Source organism: Triturus cristatus, chromosome 8 (assembly GCF_964204655.1).
Source record: "Triturus cristatus chromosome 8, aTriCri1.1, whole genome shotgun sequence".
NCBI classification, from domain to species: domain Eukaryota; kingdom Metazoa; phylum Chordata; class Amphibia; order Caudata; family Salamandridae; genus Triturus; species Triturus cristatus.
Genome location: NC_140591.1, coordinates 980,682,330 through 980,703,028, shown reverse-complemented (window position 1 = coordinate 980,703,028; position 20,699 = coordinate 980,682,330). Strand labels below are relative to the sequence as shown.

The following is a 20,699-nucleotide window of genomic DNA, read 5'->3' as shown; positions in this document are numbered from 1 at the left end:
GAGGTCTCCCCCATGACGGAATTTTTGTCACATGAGTGATTCCTGGAGATAGACCTCAAAATTTGAGTCACACTTCTTGGAATTCGCATAAAAAGTACCACCACACACTGGGAAATTTGTCCTTACTTTTGATCTTCTTTTCAGCACTGCTGTGGTTTCTGTTGAAGTCCCAGACAGAAGGGACACCAGTGGAAATGACTCTAGAATAATATTACACCAATGCCAATCCAGCCAGGAGGGCCCCAAGGGTGTTCCTGAGGGTGCAGCCTGAGGAGGATTCCCCATTGTAAACACAAACTGCTACCCTCTTAACGGGGTGGCACTTGTGGTAGGTAGGCAGGACATCTGCTAGTTTAAGCAGATGTCCTGTTACTCTTCCCTTCTAAATGAACTCCTAAGTTTCTTAAAAAAAACACAACTGTTGTGACTCGTCCATCGCCTGAGAAGTTGTACCATCACCAGGTGTAGCAAGTTTCACCTTGAGTATGAAAACACCTGTTCACGACACTCTGACTACCAGTGGAATAAAATTGACTATGAATGTAGTGTGCAAGATTCAGTAGCCAAACGAATTATGTTGATCACAGACATGACTTGTTTGGCTTTATAAAGCTGTAATCTACAAATACTACAGCCAAGTGATAAAATGAGTTTATTTTTTGTACCTCGCAGTCGAACCATACAGAAGTGAAAACCTGTTAAGACTGAATCGGGTATACACTCAATGTTACATTTTATTACCTTTAATAATTGCAAATGTTAAGCGGGAGTTAATTAAATCTAGTGAATTAAATTGTTGTGTTGCAGGAGCATATTTCAATAATGGACTTGGGCATTAGATTTCAGCAATCTTTTTCATGTACTAAAGCTCAAATACTTCCTAGCAACCTGATACTGGTTGGCAATTAATTCTGAAGTCAGCGGTGCCATGTAGCTGCCCTCTGTAAGACGATAATACCCTTTACTCAGTTGTTCCAGCTCTAGGTTTTCATAATCTTAACGATAATTAATGTCCCTCAGATAATTAGTACTGAACATTCACAATAAAAAATTTGAATTATATTTCCTAGCAAACTTTTTTCAAGCAAAGCAGGCATATATATGAGCTATTCGCAATGTGCCACTGTGAAAAGTAGCTGGCTTTCTGAATGTAAAGCTAAATATGACACTGCACATATGAGTACTTTGTTTCACAATTGTCAATATGAGTTGCAATACACAAAATGAAGAATGCCCTCGATAGCCAGAAGCTAGAAAGGGCACTGGGCCATGCTGTTTCATTAGGCTGGTCGTACATACTTGGTGCAGATTATGCACCAAATATATGCAATCTGCTCGGCTTTTTCAACAATGCACTAATCAATCATTTTGCAATCCGTGGATTCAAAGGAAGTCGCCAAATCTCCTGTCTAATGAATATTAAGTGGGCTAGACGTATCCTGCAACCCCTTCCCTGTGAATGCAGGAATAAAAGCCTGGGAGAGACACCAGCCCTCCATTCCTGGGTTTGCATTCCTGACAGGAAAACTTTTTCTAAAGCAGCCTGCGTCCCTTAAAGTGACAGGCACTACTTTAAAAAACAAAGGTTTTCCTGTGAGGAATTGCATTGAGCGAGCAAGCAGGGGTCCCCTGAGCTACAGACTGCTTCCCTCCCAGATTGCCTTCCCCCTCCCAGGCTAGCAGTGGGCATTTCCAAACAGGAAACTGTTTCATTGGGGAAGCCTCTCCCTTACAGATCAGATACTACCCGTTATTACTATCTGAGAAATAGGTTACAATCGTAATTGCAGTTGCACGGCACTGATCCATAATATTACGACTCGTAAATAATAGGGGTGTGTCCCCTGCAGTGACGTGTGAGTTAGCAATAATGAAACCACTGTAGCATCTGATGGACTCCGTTCGACTGTGACGTAAGCATAAAAGCGCAGTGAAATGAATGCAGGTTTAGAATGTTGAGTTTGCAGTTACACACAGAAGAATAAAGACATGTTATACTAAGCTCCATGTGTGTCATAGTCATTGGTGAGTACCCAGGCTGGGGAGGACGCTACAACTGGCGACAAGATAGGGGATAAGCAACCCAAAGATTGACAGTGCTCTACCAGAGAGTTTGCCATGGTCCAGCAAATTGGTCGTGCATGGCATGTGTGCCTCCATCGAACTGGAAAGGAAACAAAGAGAGATACTGCCCTACTATGCAACCTAAAGCCATACATCATATGGAGTGGTAACGCTGCAAGCAGAAACCCTGAGAGGCAGAGATCAACCAGGGTTCAGGCAGTACTTTCAAGACTATGAAGGTCCAATTACACATTAATGAGGAAGTCCGTCCTATTGCTCAAAGTCACAGACGAATTGCCTTTCATATATAGGAAGCTGTAGAAAAAGAACTTGACTCCTTACTCAAACATGATATCATTGAGCAGTCCACTGGTCCAACTCCATCGGTTTCTTCCCTAGCGATAATACTCAAAAAGGATAGTGAAGGAGCTTTAAGCATCTGTGTTGATATGCATCAAGCATATGTTTCGGTGTGTCATCAGCTGCCGAGCTGTTTCAAGAGGTCATTCGACGTACGATATAGCCTGTCATGAATGCTTTCAATTATAGTGATGTGCAAGCGTTCTCAACTGCCAGTACCCCCCACAAGATATCTCCATGTTACGCTCATTCTTTAGCATGGCCAACTATTGTTCAAGATATATAGACAAGACTTTGCCACTGTTACTGCGCCATTAAGGAACTAGACAAAACAGAATACTTCTTTTTATTAGTTACAAGAATGCAAGCAAAGCTTCTGGAAAATCAAGCAAGCTACTGTGGACGCTACTGAAATTATATACTTTGATCCAAAACTTCATACTGAAGTTGTTGTTGACCCTAGCCCTATCAGGTGAGGAGCCATCCTTTTACAGCACATTGGACACCCAAATGCTCGAAGACGTATTGTGGAATATGCAACCCGAATTTGGTCCCTAACTAAACATGTTTATTTACAACCTGAGAAAGAATGCTTAGCAGTGGTGTGGACTTGTGAACATTTCCACATATTTTGTATGGGAAGCCTTTTATGCTTGTGACAGATCATTAAGCATTGTTGACCATCTTTGGCAATCCAAAGGCAGAAAAGACCTCCTCGCATTAAACATTAGGGTCTGTGATTGCAAGAATACAACTACACCACCGTGTATCATCGAAGGAAAGATCAAAAGCTGGCTGACTACTTCTCACGAGTTCCTCCACAGTGTCCTGGCACTCCTAAGATGGCCGAACCATACATAAATTTAATTGTAAAACCAAACACCCCAGCTACCATTTTGTCCGAACAAATTGTCACTGCCACAAGTCAAGATAGTGACATGCTAAAACTGAAAGACATTATTCCACAACAGTCTTGGTATCAGCACCTAATACTAGTTCCAGCGAATACTAGAAGTTTAAAAATGTCAAAAATGAACTGTCTGTTACTCAGATAGAAATTATTTTAATACGTTCAAGAATTGTCATTCTGGAGAGTCCGCAACAACAGATAATTGTAATGGCCCAAGAAGGACATCATGGAATTGTTGCCACCGAACATGCTCTCTGATACGAGTCTGGTTTCCACATCTCAATGAGAGAATTGACAAAGAATTGAAGACCTGTGATTTATGCAACTAACTGTCATCAAAAACCACTTAACACACCTTAAACATGTCAGACTTGCCAATACTTGCATAGGAAAGAATTGCTGCTGACTTCTTCTGTCCTCTAGACAACAGACATCACCTGATGATGACGAATACTCCAGTCATTGAAAGATTATATGGCATCTTCACAAAATGGAGTATTCCTACGATCTTAAAGTTTGGCAACGGCCCACCTTTCAACAGTTGAGAATTCAGAGACCTTCTCAGTCATCTTAATGTGAAGCATCAGAAGTGCACACCTTTTTGACCACTGGCCAATAGCTTTGCTGAATATTTCATGTGTTTCATGAGTATTCTTAGGAAAGCTGTCTAGCATGCTGTACTAGAAAAAATAGACCTTAAAACAGTCAGACACTTCAAGCTTACTGTTCGACCTTTCATTCGACTATAGGTGAAAGCTCTGCAACCTTGATGTTTGGGAGAGCTCAGAAGACCAAGTTACCTCAATGGATCAACAGAAGATCAAATAGTGAGGAAGAAAACCACATGAAAGACTTGGATCGTAAAAGGAAAATGAAGGCCTATGCAGACAAGCGTCGACATGAAAAATACATTACATTCACTAGAGGAAATTGAGTGCGTGCTCTTCATCATGGAAAACAAAAGTCTCATGCTCCTTTCAAAGCTGAACCATTTCATGTTGTGTCCAACAAAGAACAAATGGTGACTGCCCAATGTCCTGGGATGTCCATTACGCGAGATTCCTCGCATTTCCAACATGTGGCTCATCGCTTGTCAGGCACTGAGGTCAATGTAGAGAATGGGTCTGAAAGGACAAGTAAAGATCCCTGACTGCAGATGCAGCATATTATGGGCCCACTTTCTTACCATTGGTCCTCCAAATGACCTTTTAAATCCAACTGAGAGGTGATGGGAGCTAGCATTTACATTTAATCATATTTCAATTAACAGTGCAATCCATTTGGCTACACAAAGAGGACCAGAAATCGGTAGCCAAGTTCAAAAAGGTTTAATGCCAAATTAATAATCAAGTTCAAATAAACTACATTTAAGACCATGCTGTAAAAATACAGAATAAAAACTGGAAGTCACAGCCGTCTGAAGAAATTGAGGCGAACCAGTATTAAACAAACAAGCAGTTCTGTGACTGCGATACAAAATAATAGCGTTAATATCTGATGCTCAGAAAATAGTCTAAGACTCAATTGTCTATACATAGTAATCTGGAATTTCAAAGTCCAGGGGATGGTTAGGAAATCAAAGTCTCACAATGCAGGGAATTTCCATGAAGGAAATCAGGAAAGGATAAACGGAAATTGAGCAAGAAAGTGTTAGAATCTCAGAAGCTTGGTCAAGAGTCTTCTATGGGTCAGCATCAAGTGCTAGCCTAAGCCACACTTTAGCAAGAATCAAAAGGAAAGAATTAAGGTCTTAACCTCATTAAGTTCACTCAGGTAGTAGGAAATCAGGGAAGGTGTCTGCAAGGAATCCATCAGAGAGATCTGCATAGAGTTGCAGAAGGGGTTCAGCAAGGCAGTCCAGCAAGAGTCAGGAAGGGATTTCTCTCTGAAGGAAACAGAAAGAAGTCTGAAGTCTCCGGTATGATGAACACTATATTATAACATACAAAGTCCATAGGACACACACATGATCACACCATCAGGGGTGTATTATGCTCCTCAAATGTCCAGGTTGCAGACTGTTACTTCGATGTATTATTCCACACTGGACATAGAAACAACATCTCTCTCTCAGACACACGTAGATTGAAACATTTGTTAAATAGTCCATTCAGCTTGCGCTCTGGCTATCCATGTACCTTCATCAAGGTGTTCTTCTCATGCTCTTTTCCCTATCTATAGTACAGTAATGTATCTGTTCTAAACTAACAATGAAATACCTGCAAGAAATGTCATGTTAGCAGAAAATAGAAGACTGTATTTTATGAAATGCAGCATGGTGAAACACAGGCCTAAACTGTTAGGACAAATTAAACATTAATTAAATTGTGCACATTTATTATGCATGTGCACATTTAAACATAAATGAATATAAGATTCTAGTGCACGTTATTGAATTTACACTATATGTGGCACACAGTAAGGGCCGGATTTAGATCTCAGCAGATATCCTGTCCGCCGAAATAAAAATCCCATTATATCCATGGGATTTATATTTCAGTGACAGGATATCTGACACCGTTGTGAGGGTGTAACCCATTTGCCGAGATCTAAATCAGCCTCCAAATCTTCAAAATAAATTAAGTGGAGGTATGACTAAGAACTACATTTAAATGCATATACGTGTAACATTAATGCACACATTACATAAACTTTATTGTTTCAACAAAGATCACATTCTACATCTATGAGGATGGCTTTAATCATAGTTTCAAGTCAATATGTGTTAATCACATGTTATAGCCCATGTTTAGGGAAGTCCGGTTTCTTCTTCAGAGTACGTGCAACATCTATTAAACAAGGATGGATTTATTTTCATTAAAACTTCATTAAAACATCTTAAGTAGTATGGTTAAACACTCTTGTGAGTAAATTCTCAAATTCTACAATGAATGCCCTTTGTCATAGTAATGTCGAGTGAAATATTTCAGTAATCATTGACTCACGTAGGAAACATATGCTAAGTTCATGTTTTGTATCTATTAACATTTTCTGTCAAAATGTGCAACCTGTAAAGAGTGGGTAACTTTGCGCTGAACCACTTCTGTTGCTCCTACATCACTAATCTAGATCATGGGCGCCTCTACTGCCTGACCCCAGTTTCCGAACACACAGGCGAGATGTGTGATCAAAGCTCCAAGAAAGGCTCATTGAAAGGTTCCATCATTGCAAGGTCATTAAAAGGTAAAATGTTTTACAACTATGTATACATCCATATGAAAGTGTGCATTTCTGTAAAAATTGAAATTTTTAATTTAACAGAGGGGGAGATGTAGTATTGTGTGAATTTGCAATGGCAGAGCACTTGTAGCTACTGATGGGCTCTGTAGACCTGTGACATGAGCACTAAAGTGTAGTGAAGGGAATGCAGGTTTAGAATGTTGAGTTTACGGTCACATGAAGAAGAATAATGACGTGTTATATTTATCTCCATGTGTGGCGTAGTCATTGGTGAGTACCCAGGCAGGGGAGGAGGCTTCATCCCCTATTTGCAATTGGTAATCGGTTACAAAATGACTTTTCTAAGTTTTAAAGAATTTTCTGAATCAGAAAGGAGATTTTTGCTCATAGGAAACAATGTTTTGCAGTGGAAAAGGCTATGTTTTTGTGATTCACACGATTTGTGACTACACAAGTGTTCTGTTCCTTGGGACCATTGTTCCTTCCTTGCAACTCACAAAGGAATACACAAATGCTATGTGACTGGTCAGTATTAAATGTTTACTGATGGGTGTAAGCAGGTATTAATCGCTTGCAAAGTTGAAGCTGTCGATTTTGGAAAACTGTCACTGTAGACGTGTAAATGGCTGGCATTGGACAGAGCAGAGATGGATCTCATAAACCTCTTTATACTCTTCAGATCCATATTCCTTTTGAGAAAAGTGCCACTTTTTTGTGCCATTATGGCCCAAGTTCATCAAATGGAGGGCTGTCCAGCATACATCTAGTAGACTGAATCCATGCCAGAGATGTAAAATAGTCACATTAGACGTCCATACAATAGGGTGTTCAACTGTTCCGTCTCCTGTGTGTTTGCCTGCCTTTGGGTGGTTTGCCCTACTGCACACAGTGAGCTGGTGCCAGTTACCAAATGCCATTCATTTTGCTGCTTCCAGGGCAAACAAGACATAGCTCATCAGGAGTTTTAGAACTACCTGGTGGGACACTTAGAAGTGCCTGCCAGGGTGTTGCATTTTCTTCTTTCAGACTTGTATGAGCTGTTAAGAAGTGTCTGTTTGCAGCAAGCATTTTCTTACTGCTTTACTGGGAGAGAGAAGCTGCAGCACAGGAGGAGTACTGACCTACCCAGCTTTAGAAACACATTTGCTTTTAGTGGTCTTAATATTAAAAGAGGTCACTTACAGATAAACAGCCCTGAATGTGTGGATGATAACCATGTCGGGCCTGTCCTGGGAATATGCCCTAAGTATTCATTTCTTCCATTCAGCCTGATTCAAAGTACTCACTTAGTGTCATATTAAGGCACAGCGGCTAGGAGACAGTGTGATTTGTCAATGATAAAATATTATGACCCGCTTCTTGCCTGCTCCTCCCCGGCTGCCACAGGCTCCACAGGGCACTACAAGCCCCAGCTCCACTCGCAGGCACGAGGCCGCCAACGCCCACATCATCGCGCCAGGAGGCACCTTAAATCCGGCCGCGGACACCCGTAGCGCAGGACCCACTTCTTGCCTGCTCCTTCCTGGCTGCCATAGACTCCACAGGGCACTACAAGCCCCAGCTCCACTCGCGGCACGAGGCAGCCAACACCCACGTCATCGTGCCTTTTAATGGAATTGAAGCTGTATTGTTAACTTCACTTCTGCTTGGTGCCCAGCCTCATCCGCTCTTCCTTGCTCCGGTGGGAGTGAGGGCTGAGATAGTGGTTTTTAAGAACTTTCCTATAGAGGTGCAGTGGTGGGTTACCATTAATATATAAGCAACCAAGGGAATCTAAGGAAGTTGGGCAAGAGGAAAAGTCATGATAAGGTTCAGGGCACAGACAACTCTAAAAGGAAAAAGAAGTCTCTCGGAGCAATCTGCCATGAGACCATGGACTGAATTGAGACAATATTAACTGAGTGCCAGGAAATAGCCGATACGGACCCATTGAACTCTTCCATTCAGGCAGGCAATACCGCTAAGCCAGCTACAACTATAGATGACGATTCTGTAACCCGCTTGATCACTTCAGCTAACATACCGCAAGGGGAAAAACCTGCCAAGCGAATTCCACATATGTTTAAACAACGTACTAAAGGGAATAGTGAAACCGGTCTCCAGATCTGGAACCAGACCTGGATATACCGGTGCACTGTGCTGAGTTAAATGGGTCACCTAGCATAGCTCAAGCTATCCAAATTGAATGCCTCAACAGATTTGACGTCCTTGCTCATGAGGAGATAGGGTGCCCGGTAGTGGGTCCAAAGAACTTCGAAGTGTCCTGTAATGCTCCTGCCCCCGAGGTGCTCGTATTGAAGTCATTGACAGAGTCACTGAGAGATGAGGTGGCTGCCCTTAGAAGGGAGGTCGCCACACTAACTGAGAGGGTAGCATGTAGGAAAGAGGTGTACCACGGGTCGCCCTTAGTACCTCCATTAGCACTACAATCCTCAGCAGAGGATAGGGGCACAGAGCCTTATTCCCGGGGGATTGCTGAGCAACCTAATAAAGTTACCCCTCACAGTACCCCCAATAGTACTTTATACCACCCCTCAGACAGCTCCAGGAATCATCATCCAAACTTTACAGATGCACTGGTAACTAAAAACACACAGCCAGGAGTTGTTCACGTTAAGGCTTGCCCTAAGGCCACAGATAGAGGTGAGGTGACCCTAGATGAAGGCCACACCCCTAGGCTGATGGGTGGGGAAAAGCCGGAGATGGGGTCACTAAGGGGTGGTATTTACACAAAGCAGAGCGATCAGGATGCCCAAAATGTGGTTTACCTCACCGAAGTGCCTAAACTCTCTCAGGTTGTGTCTGTAGAGCATTAATCACTAAAAAACAAAGTCATCCATTGGCTGAGAACTACTCTACATCGTTACTCGATAATTAGAGATGACATTGAATATGCAGGAAGACTCACCTTACCCGGGGTTGCCAGGGACATGATCGAAGTGGAGTTCTCGGATAAGGATCTGGTCACTGGACTTCTGGCGATAGATTCTCGTACTATTCCTCCAGGCCAATACCTCTATCTCTATTAGGTATAGACGCCCATCAAGGTTGGAGTTAGTGCCCCATAGATTTACTGGGGAAGGGTCCTGCACCTGTCCTTGTGCAACAAGGAATGGCTTCAGATGACTGCAATCTGGTGAAAGAAATTTAGGGAACCCAGGGACCCTGTTGTATTTGCCCCCATCAGAAATGTTGATACCTAGAAGCTTAACGTGCGACACTGAGTATTGTACCGGGCCCCTGATTGTTAGTGGAATCAGTAGTTTAGTCCCTAATGGTGGCACAATGGATGGCAGGGTATCAGTTTCCTATGTTGATGATCCCTTGATTGCCCATGAAATCGGTGGTATAGCCCCTAACCCTGTAACAGAAGGTGGGACACCTGCCGTCTATGATCTAAGGGTCTTAGTATGGAATGTGGCTGGGATTTTAAAATTCAATCAGACCCAGACTAGTGAAGTTTTGTAGACACCTTCGATGTAATCTTGTTCCAGGAAACATGGAGTTTGTCCACCCCTTTCTGAAGCAGATTCTCCGCTTATGCAATTGAAGCGATTAGGAAAGATCAGGGTAGACCCTCAGGGGGCCTCGCAGTCTGGATACAAAAAATGCATTGGGGTCCAAAGTTAAGCTCCTCTATGTTGATTCACAGGATATTTTGGCCCTGGAGCTGACCCTGTTGGGTGGCTGGATGGTCAGAATTTTTAACGTTTACAATAGGGTGGACCATGCTTTGGAAGAAACAAACACTATCCATATATTAGATAACGCTTTGGCCAAATATTTCTATAGTGCCCCTGTACTGGTGGCAGGTGATTTTAATTGTACCTTTGAACCTCTTGCTTCTACCCCTCCAGATCTAACTGAGGATTGGGATTGTGAGTGGTCAATACCTAGACCTCCCAAAAGTAAGGTGGACGAAGAGAGGAGGTTAGGTGCTCGCCCTTACTTTACAACATGATTTAAGAGCAACAAATGGTAGAACTAGGGCGGATTTTAAAGGGGAACACACCTTCAATAGACCTGGTCACACTAGTAGAATCGATTATTGTTTAATCACCCCCAATCTTTGGCCCTTAGTGAAAGATATGGCAGTGGTGAAAAGATCTGAGAGTGACCATTCTGCCCTTGCTCTTATTCTCACAAACATGGGCCCCACACAGACTGTTATTATGGGGTGCTCTGACCTGGGTGTGCTCTCGGTTGCAAACAACCAAAGAGCTGTCAAGTGGGGCTGGGTGGAGGATCACCGGGCAGCTTTAGAAGCAGTGAAGGAAAAAGCAAGGCAGCTGATCAAGGAGTTAGTCAAACTACCTTCCAAGGATGCAGCTGAGAGCTTGGGGCCCCGCCATGAGCTGTTTTTTAGTGAGATGAGGGACATACTTAGTCGACCTCCTAAAGTGCATGGAAAGGGGGGGCAATGTACAGATCCGATGCAAGACACTAAGAGTCCCTGGTACAATCAGGTTTGCAGGAAGGCGTAGGGGGCACTTATTAGTGCACTAAAACGAAGGGTATGTGCGGAGATTTCAATCTGCAGAGCTGAGTACAAAATGGCCATCGGTAAAGCTAAAAAGGAGTGGGAGGGTTCACTTTGGTCTTCCTAACATATTGCACCAAACGATAAAGACACCAAGACCTTCTGGAGACAAGCAACATATTGGCTAAATGGGGCAAGGCAAATTTTGGAATACACCGTTCAGCCTGAAGAGTGGGTCGCCTATTTTAGCACTCTTTATGGTAATGGCACTCACGCAAGCAGTGAGACTAGTGAGGTGAGGGACGAGCTTCTGGGAGGGGATGGTGAAACTTTGGTATTCTCATTGGAGGAAACACAAATAGCGCTCTCATCCTGTGTGCCAGCGCGTACCCCTGGCCCAGATAGAATTCCCAATGACCTGTACAGAGAGGACAAAATGCTCTGGGGTTTGTACATTAATCTGGTTATAAACTCAATCTTGTCTGGTGTTCCTATCCCACCATCTTGGCCGATTGCAGAAATAGTGCCCATTTATGAAAAAGGGGATAGATCTAAGACAATGAGTTATATGCCGATAAGCCTTATAGACTCCCTCCCAAAAGATTTCTGTAAACAGGTGAAAGGAAGGATACAGGATTGGATGATGAAGTCCCACATCCTGAGTGATTTCCAGGCGGGGTATCGCACTAAAGTCAGCACCCTGGATCAGGCCTGCCACCTTATTTGTATCTACTGGAAGGAAGTAGTTGTCAAGGGGGCAAATTATATGTGGCCTTTGTTGATTTGCAACTCTGGAGGGTCGTAAAGGAGATGGGCCTCCCTATTAATCTTTTAAACATTTTAATTAGACTACATTCATCCAACTCAGCACAGGTTAGGTGGGGCGCGATTAACCAAGTAACAGAAACTTTCCCTGTCCAACGTGGAGTGAGGCAGGGATGTGTGTTGGCGCCCACACTTTTTACTCTTTTTATCAATGGAGTTGTTGATTATGTAGATAGGGACGGCTGTGATGCCCCTAAAATTGGAAAGAGAAGAGTGCCTGCACTACTGTTTGCAGATGACACCCTTTTAATTTCTAAATCACCGCAGGGTCTCCAACAACTCCTGAATGATTTTTTAAGGTTTTCCGACAATAGTGCCCTGATTCTTAACGAAAACGCCCAGGTTCTGAGGGTTACTGGGTTACCCCATTATTTCTAATGGCTGATTCTTAACGAGGCAAAGACCATGTATATGATTTTCAATATAGGTAGAAATAAATCAACAACTAGATCTGTGTGGGCTGGTAGTACTAAGTTGGAGCAAGTAGAAGTTCTTGACAACTTGAGCATTCGTCTGACCTCATCGATCGACTAGGGTCCACATATGGAAAAAGCAAAGTTACAATTAATTCATCAATGTGCCCACATCAGCAAAATACACAGGAAGACGGTATCTTGCGAAATTGCCCCTGCACTCAAAACCTACAACACCAAGGTTCTGGGAGGAGCACTTTATGGTGTTGAGTTATGGGGCACGGGCAGCCAATCCTCCCTAACTATTGTCGCAAACCGCTTCCTAAGATCGCTGGTCGATCTTCCTGCTAGCTCCCCTCTGAAACCCTTGTACTTGGACCTCGCCCACAGGCAGCTGAAGCATAAGCTCAACTGTAAATTGTTAATGTTTTGGTTCAGGCTATGGACAGTAGAAGAGCTGGAGACTTATCAAGAGGCTTTGGAGTAACTCCTGAAATTTCCCCAGGCAACATTGATCAGGTGGTTCATCTCCTTACAAGAACTATTGGGGAGGCTGGGGTTGGAGACCTTTTGGTCCAACCCGGAAAATATGGTGCAAATTTCAAGGGTGAAGCTGAAAGAATTGTATTGGGAAAAGACACTTGCTATGGACTTGGCAGAATCATCGACTGGCTTGACAAAAGACTTTCTGATCTTTAAATCTGTTCCATTGTTTGAGCCAGCTATTGATAAAATTACTCCATCGATGGCACGTAAACTTTTCCTACAGTCCCGTTACAAGACTCTGCCCACCTGACTATTTTGTTCTAAGTGATATTTTAGTGATTCTCTTGATGATTTGTGCCCTGCGAGTAAAGCCTGTCCGGAGTCTATTGTTCACTTACTCTTCTTTTGCCCTCATTATTCATCACTGAGGAAAAAATTCATATTTCCATTGTGTAGACTTGTTGGTCCGGTCAAAATCTTGAGGTAATTAAATTATTGTGTACTGATACCCGTAGACCAGTGGTCTTTGGCCTCTCCAGATTCTGGTACGCACTGTGGATCAGGAATGGGAAGTTACTTGCATGAAGCACTTTATCCTTTTAGGAATTGCTGTATTTCGCTCTTTGCACATCGACCTAATGAATTTTTTTTAAACATATTTATTCCCAAATGTTATATCTCCATTTTTTATATGCTTGTGCTGTGTACTTTTTTGGATCTTGGTGATCGTAATAAAGTTTTGATGATGATGATGATAAAGTAGGAGAACTGAGACTGCATTGTGTTACTACTGTAAGGTAGGGCTATAATTTTACCACTGTATTACATTCAGGTAAATTTGGTGAATAGATCACAAAACTCTGTGCTTTCTAGCCCACCACCACTGCCAGGTAAAGTATCCAGTTCAGTTTTTTAGAAATTGCACACCAAATGGGAGCTTTTTAATTCACCCTAAAGATCGCCAAGCTTATTGAAAAATTAGAGCAAGGGAATACATTGTAAAAGTGATTGCTCAGGAGCTCACAGTTTGGCCCAAATAGAGAGGACAGGGTTAAAACCAATACCTCTTCATTCCACAGTTTTCAACAAACCCACAAGACCACTATTAGAGTGGCAGTGATTCTGATGATAAAGCCAAGCGACTACCATTCTAAGAGATATGTCACTGTGCTGTGAGCCCTGCCAGGATTTTTTATATAGTGCTTATTCCCAGCATATTAAGGTAAAGCAATAAAGCTGAGATTAGATGTCAAGTTTACAAATTCTATGGTGAAAATGTACCCGCAGGGCTAAATGTGGTGGTGCTGTCTGCCGACATTTAGTTAATGTTGCACCTTGGTAGGAGTGCTATCATACACTTTTTTATAACACTTGCTACACATATTAAGCCTATTTCTAAGTGCCACCAATATTTTCATAGAATGGAAAAAGACAGAAGTATATTGTAAGCCCTTTTCTATGGGTTCTAGGGCACTAGATGTTACTGGGTAGTTTTGGTTGTTGATATAGTTGTTTGGCATTGGTGTCTCAGTGAACACTATTTCATTCCAATTAAATAGCACACTTATTAATGTTGTAAACTTGCCTCACCAAATGGGGCTATAGCAAGTTACTGGCACTTAAATGTAGTATGATAGAAAAATCGCACTCGATAAGCTCAATATTCAGCCACTTTTTTTATAAACTGTCTAATTTCGAGGAGATGGTTATGGAATTACTTACTGTCAGGAATCAGCCAATCAGTGCAGCGACCATCTCCCTGAGCAGCAATAGAGGAAAGAAATACCATAGAATCAGTTGCTACCCTCGGTGGAGAAGGCTATATCCACGGCGGAGGTTACTGGACCGAGTAATTTTCAAGGTGCTCCAGATTCACCATCGCGGGATTTTCAAGATGGTCGCCGACGCTTGGAATCCGAAAGGTGAGCAGTCTAGTGTTCTAAAGAAGCAGAAAGACAAGTGCGCGCGAGTGATTAACGCTCCTCGCACTTCAACTGAATCTCCTGAGGCGAAAGCAGCGTCTTCCCGCCGCGCCTGTCAGTTCTGAGGTATTTCGTTTAGAGACACTTTCGGAAGCTGAAGTAAGTGTCTCAGAGAAAATTCGAAGAATTCCGTGAGTAGCGTTTTGAGAATTCTGAAGGTGAAGCACCAGAACTTTTTGTGAGAAAACCTTTGCCGAACTAGTCCAGGTTTTGAATCAGTTTACAAGAGTTATCCATCGTTCAGTCAATTGCAAGTCTTTAAAAGAAAAAACGAAATTAACTAAAAGTGAGACGACAACTAATTGAAGGTTCAGAGACTAATTTAATTAACAAGGAAAAGAGAAAAGTGCAGAACTTGAATTAGCACTAATTATCTGAGGAGATACCAAGTCCTAAATATATATATATATATATATGTATCTAGCAACCAACATTACCAGCGCACAAATAAGAAACAGCAGCAAGCAAGACGCAAGCGTAGCAGAGTCTACCCACGACTTCTGAAAAAAGCATCAAAATAGAGAGCAGTTATCCTCCAAATAATAACAGGTAAAGAAGATTAAAGAAGTAGTGAGGGAGAGTAAAAGAAAGAACTAGTAGGAGATTAGATTGTTATGCTAATCTGTTACAGGTGTTCCTTCAAACACGATTGAGAGCAGAGCAGAGTTGAAGGGTGAACTTAGAAGCGCCTGACTGGAGGAGTCTCTCTTTTGTCCCATTCCCCTTTCCCCCCAATTAGTGTTTTTGGTTGAATATGTTAGAATACATAGACCGGAAGCACTGGTAGAGGGAATTTGGGAAATATCTTCTGCTCCTGAGGAAGTCGACTAGAAGAATCTGACAGATTGAAGTGCCCCTAAAGAGAAATAGACTTCCACCCGAGCAGAAATGACAGAAGGATTAGATTTGAAAACTCTAACAACCATACTCGAGAACATGCAAAAGCAATTACATGACACTGCAGAAGAGAATAAAGTCCTGAGAGAGGAATTACGTAGATCCAGTCAGGAGTCCTTGCAGATTAAACAAAGAATGGAGGAGTTAGTAGCTTCAGCAGGGTCTCCCTCTGGAGGGGCTACAGGTATTCCAAGTGGTTCTCAACCGGTAGGGTTATCAACTCAGGTCATACATGCAGTTTCCCCAATCATTCCTTTAGCACAACCAGAGCGTTTTGGGGGGGATTCGCATAAAGCTCAAATCTTCCTCACTCAGTGTTCACTACATTTTTTGTGTCGCCCAGTAATATTTTCCGAAGACCAATCTAGGGTGGCATTCGTATTGTCGTATCTGACTGGTGATGCAGCAGCGTGGTCTATGCCTATAGTCAACAGAAATGATCCCATGTTATATAACTTTCAGGATTTCAAGGCCGAATTTTTAAGAATATTTGATCGCAGGACTGCAGCTCAGGCAACAGATAACGAACTGTTGGATCTACGACAAGGGAATCGTGACCTGGTGGCTTATATTGCCCACTTCAATAAATTAATAGTAGAAACGAATTGGCCAAATGAAAAAAGAGCAGCAATTTTTTATCGTGGATTGAAGGAAGAATTAAAGGATGCTTTAGCACAAGTTCCTGGTAGACCTTCGGAAATCTCAGAATTAATAGATATAGTTTTGCAGATTGATCATCGCCTAAATGAACGAAGGTCAGAAAAGAGGAGAGATTTTCGTCCAATTCCTCCCAGGTTTGACAGAGTAAAAAGTGAAATTCATAAAACTACAGACAACGCTCAGAACGACGAACCAATGCAAATTGGAGCAATTCGTGGTCCACTATCGAAGGAGGAGAAAGAGAAGAGAAGAACGAATCAATTGTGTCTATATTGTGGAGTGTCAGGACATTTTGTTAGGGAGTGTCCAAAGAGGCCAAAAACAGGACCACAGGTAAAAGACAGGCTCCATCAGTAGAAGGGGTTGCTCTGATGGCAGCAGAGGCTAAGTCAACTCCAACCATTCAACGAGTGGCAAATACATTGCAAACTTCAGTTCCACACTTAGTTTTGCCATTCACAATCCGGTTTCAAGACACAAGAACTTCAGAGGTTTCGGTGATGATTGACTCGGGAGCCACCGGTAATTTTTGTGACATAAACTGTGCCAAAAGATTGGGAATTCAATTTGTTAAAAAGAAGATTTTAGAAGCTGTAAGAGCTGTTGATGGAACAAATTTGTCTTCAGGCCCCATTACCCATGAAACAGAATCATTGCTCCTCATGGGATTGAATGGTCACAAGGAACAAATAACCTTCAGTTTAATTGATGCGCCCCAATTCCAATTTATCTTGGGAATACCTTGGCTTACTGAGCACAACCCCCAAATAAATTGGAGTCAACGGACTGTAGTAATGAATTCATCATACTGCACTGCAAATTGCTTTTGTGAAAATCCCAGGGGTATTGAGAAATCTCAAGTAGCTTGTTTGGTGTCAGCCCCCATCAGCATCTGTATGACAGAGTCAGAAGAAATTCCTAGTGAATATCGAGACTTGGCCAAGGTGTTTGATAAAAAAGAAGCTGAAAAATTACCTCCACATAGGCCATATGACTGTCGAATAGAATTGGAACCAGGAGCAAACCTTCCTTGTAGTCGAGTATATGCTCTAACGGAGGCAGAGAATGCTCATTTAAAAGAGTACCTAGACCAGTATTTAGCTAATGGATTTGTTCGTCCCTCACAGTCCCCAGTCTCTTCGCCCCTGTTCTTTATCCCAAAGAAGAACGGCGAACTTCGAACTTGCATAGATTATAGAGCCATTAATCAAGTCACAGTAAAAAATCGTTACCCATTACCCTTGGTATCCGAGATGTTGGATCAAGTGAAGGATGCTAAAATCTATACAAAATTGGATCATAGAGGTGCTTATCACCTAGTTCGAGTGGCACCTGGAGATGAGTGGAAGACAGCGTTTCGAACTCGCTACGGATTGTTCGAATACCAAGTAATGCCTTATGGGTTATGCAATGCTCCAGCCGCATTTCAACATTTTGTGAACGACGTACTGCGCGAATTCTTGGATAGATTTGCCGTAGTATACATTGATGACATTTTGATCTTTTCAAACAACCAAGAAGATCATGTGTCCCATGTGAGAACCATCCTACGAAGGTTGTTAGAAAACAGCCTTTATGTCAAACTAGAGAAATGCGCTTTTCATGTGAACCAGGTGGAATTTTTGGGATTCATATTGTCTCCAGAAGGAGTTAGTATGGATCCAGCCAAGGTGAGAGCAGTGCAAGAATGGCCGGCCCCAAGAAGTGTAAAGGAAATCCAAAGTTTTTTGGGCTTTGCAAACTTTTATCGAAGGTTCATTTTGAATTTTTCAACTACTGTCAGCCCAATAACTCGTATGCTGAAAAAGGGAGTGACATTTGATTGAACACCAGAAGCAGATTCGGCCTTTCAATTCTTGAAGCAATCTTTTGTCTCAGCACCCATTTTGTTACATGCTGACCCAGAGGAACCCTATTATGTCGAAGCAGATGCCTCAGATACCGCCATAGGTGGAATCTTATCCCAGCGGCATAAAAATACCGGCCAGCTACATCCAGTGGCCTTTTATTCGAAAAAATTAACTCCTGCTGAAATCAACTACTCGATCGCAGATAAAGAACTTTTGGCAGTGAAGGAAGCTTTTCGAGAATGGAGACATTACTTGATGGGTGCACGTCACAAGATTACTGTGTTTACCGACCACAGAAACCTGCAGTTTTTGAAATCGGCTCGAACCTTAACAGCACGACAGTTAAGGTGGTCCTTGTATTTTGCGGACTACAATTTTGTGATCACCTATCGTCCTGGAATGGCAAATGGAAAAGCGGATGCTCTTTCAAGAATTGAAACAGAATCAGTGGAGAAAGCTATCAGCAAAGAACCCATCATCCCAAAAGAAAAATTCATTTTAACAATTCAATACAATGAGCTAGAAAGTGAGATTAAGAAGAACATCTCAGCTGCAGAACTGTCAGCCTGGTTAAAAGAAGCTCCAGAAAGAACTGTCAAGGAAGGATTGCCGTATCATCAAGGACTTCTTTTCATCCCAACAAAAGAAATCCGAGAGAAAATCTTGCATGCTTGCCATGATGACCCATTGGCTGGTCATAAAGGAATACAAAAGACTAAGGAACTAATCAAGAGGACCTTTTGGTGGCCAAACATGGGAACTCAGATACGACAATACGTCTTCACCTGCGAAAGGTGCGTAAAGGGAAAAACGAGTAGGTCAGCTCCACATGGGTTATTGATGCCGTTGCCCACCGCACCTCACCCATGGCATACAGTCACAATGGATCTTATAGTTGACCTTCCCCCTAGTCAAGGCAATAACACCATAATAGTATTTGTAGACACATTTTCAAAGATGGCCCATTTTGTACCACTAAAAGGTATTCCCAGTGCTTCCCAGGTGGCACGATTGTTCACACAACATATTGTGAGGGCCCATGGGATTCCAAAGGTACTAATGTCAGATAGGGGAACCCAGTTTGTCTCTCATTTTTGGAGGGCATTCACCAAAAGTTTGGGAATAGACTCTCGATATTCTACGAGTTACCACCCAGAAACCGATGGGCAGACTGAGCGGGTCAACCAAGAGTTAGAACAGTACTTAAGGTTGTATCTTTTAGATCAGGAAAAAGAGTGGTCAGAATTGGTTTGGACCGCAGAATTTGCATACAACAATTCCATCCATAGTTCAACAGGCTACACACCTTTTTACTTAAATCATGGGAGGCACCCAAGTGTATTCCTAGGAAAAGAGAACGAGACAGTTCCAGCAGCAGGACAGTTAGCACAGGAATTGCAAGACTCCTTTTTAATAGCCAGAAGAAATTTAGAGAAGGCAAAAAAAGGTTACAAGATTCAGGCAGACAAGAAAAGAAAAGTAGGCCCTGTTTTTAAAAAAGGAGATAAAGTTTGGCTTTCCACTCGACATTTAAAATTGAAAGGAAATAGAAAGTTCCAACCCAGATTTATTGGCCCTTTCAAGGTGAATAAAATGGTGAACCCAGTAGCAGTTAAAATCCAATTACCTTCTCATTTAAAAATCCATCCAGTCTTTCACGTGTCATTATTAAAGAAAAATCCTCCAGATGTTAGGTTGAGTCCAACTCCGCCTCCAATTCAAATAAATTCAGAGAAAGAATTCGAGATAAATCAGATCCTAGACTCAAAGGTTAGAAAAAAGAGACTGTTCTATTTAATTGACTGGAAGGGATTTGGTCCAGAAGAAAGATCATGGGAACCCAGTTCCAATGTCCATGCACCAAAATTAATAAAAAGGTTCCATGAGAAAAACCCTAACAAACCCAAGGGGGACGACCTTCTGTTAGGGGGGAGTACTGTCAGGAATCAGCCAATCAGTGCAGCGACCATCTCCCTGAGCAGCAATAGAGGAAAGAAATACCATAGAATCAGTTGCTACCCTCGGTGGAGAAGGCTATATCCACGGCGGAGGTTACTGGACCGAGTAATTTTCAAGGTGCTCCAGATTCACCATCGCGGGATTTTCAAGATGGCCGACGCTTGGAATCCGAAAGGTGAGCAGTCTAGTGTTCTAAAGAAGCAGAAAGACAAGTGCGCGCGAGTGATTAACGCTCCTCGCACTTCAACTGAATCTCCTGAGGCGAAAGCAGCGTCTTCCCGCCGCGCCTGTCAGTTCTGAGGTATTTCGTTTAGAGACACTTTCGGAAGCTGAAGTAAGTGTCTCAGAGAAAATTCGAAGAATTCCGTGAGTAGGGTTTTGAGTATTCTGAAGGTGAAGCACCAGAACTTTTTGTGAGAAAACCTTTGCCGAACTAGTCCAGGTTTTGAATCAGTTTACAAGAGTTATCCATCGTTCAGTCAATTGCAAGTCTTTAAAAGAAAAAACAAAATTAACTAAAAGTGAGACGACAACTAATTGAAGGTTCAGAGACTAATTTAATTAACAAGGAAAAGAGAAAAGTGCAGAACTTGAATTAGCACTAATTATCTGAAGAGATACCAAGTCCTAAAT

General features: G+C 42.3%; 1 protein-coding gene across 1 annotated transcript in view; it reads right to left on the bottom strand.

Annotated features, from left to right (window-relative positions):
• The window catches only part of MAP3K15 (mitogen-activated protein kinase kinase kinase 15), a 1,172,574-nt gene that overhangs the window by 296,145 nt on the left and 855,730 nt on the right, over positions 1–20,699 (bottom strand). The window lies entirely within an intron of this gene.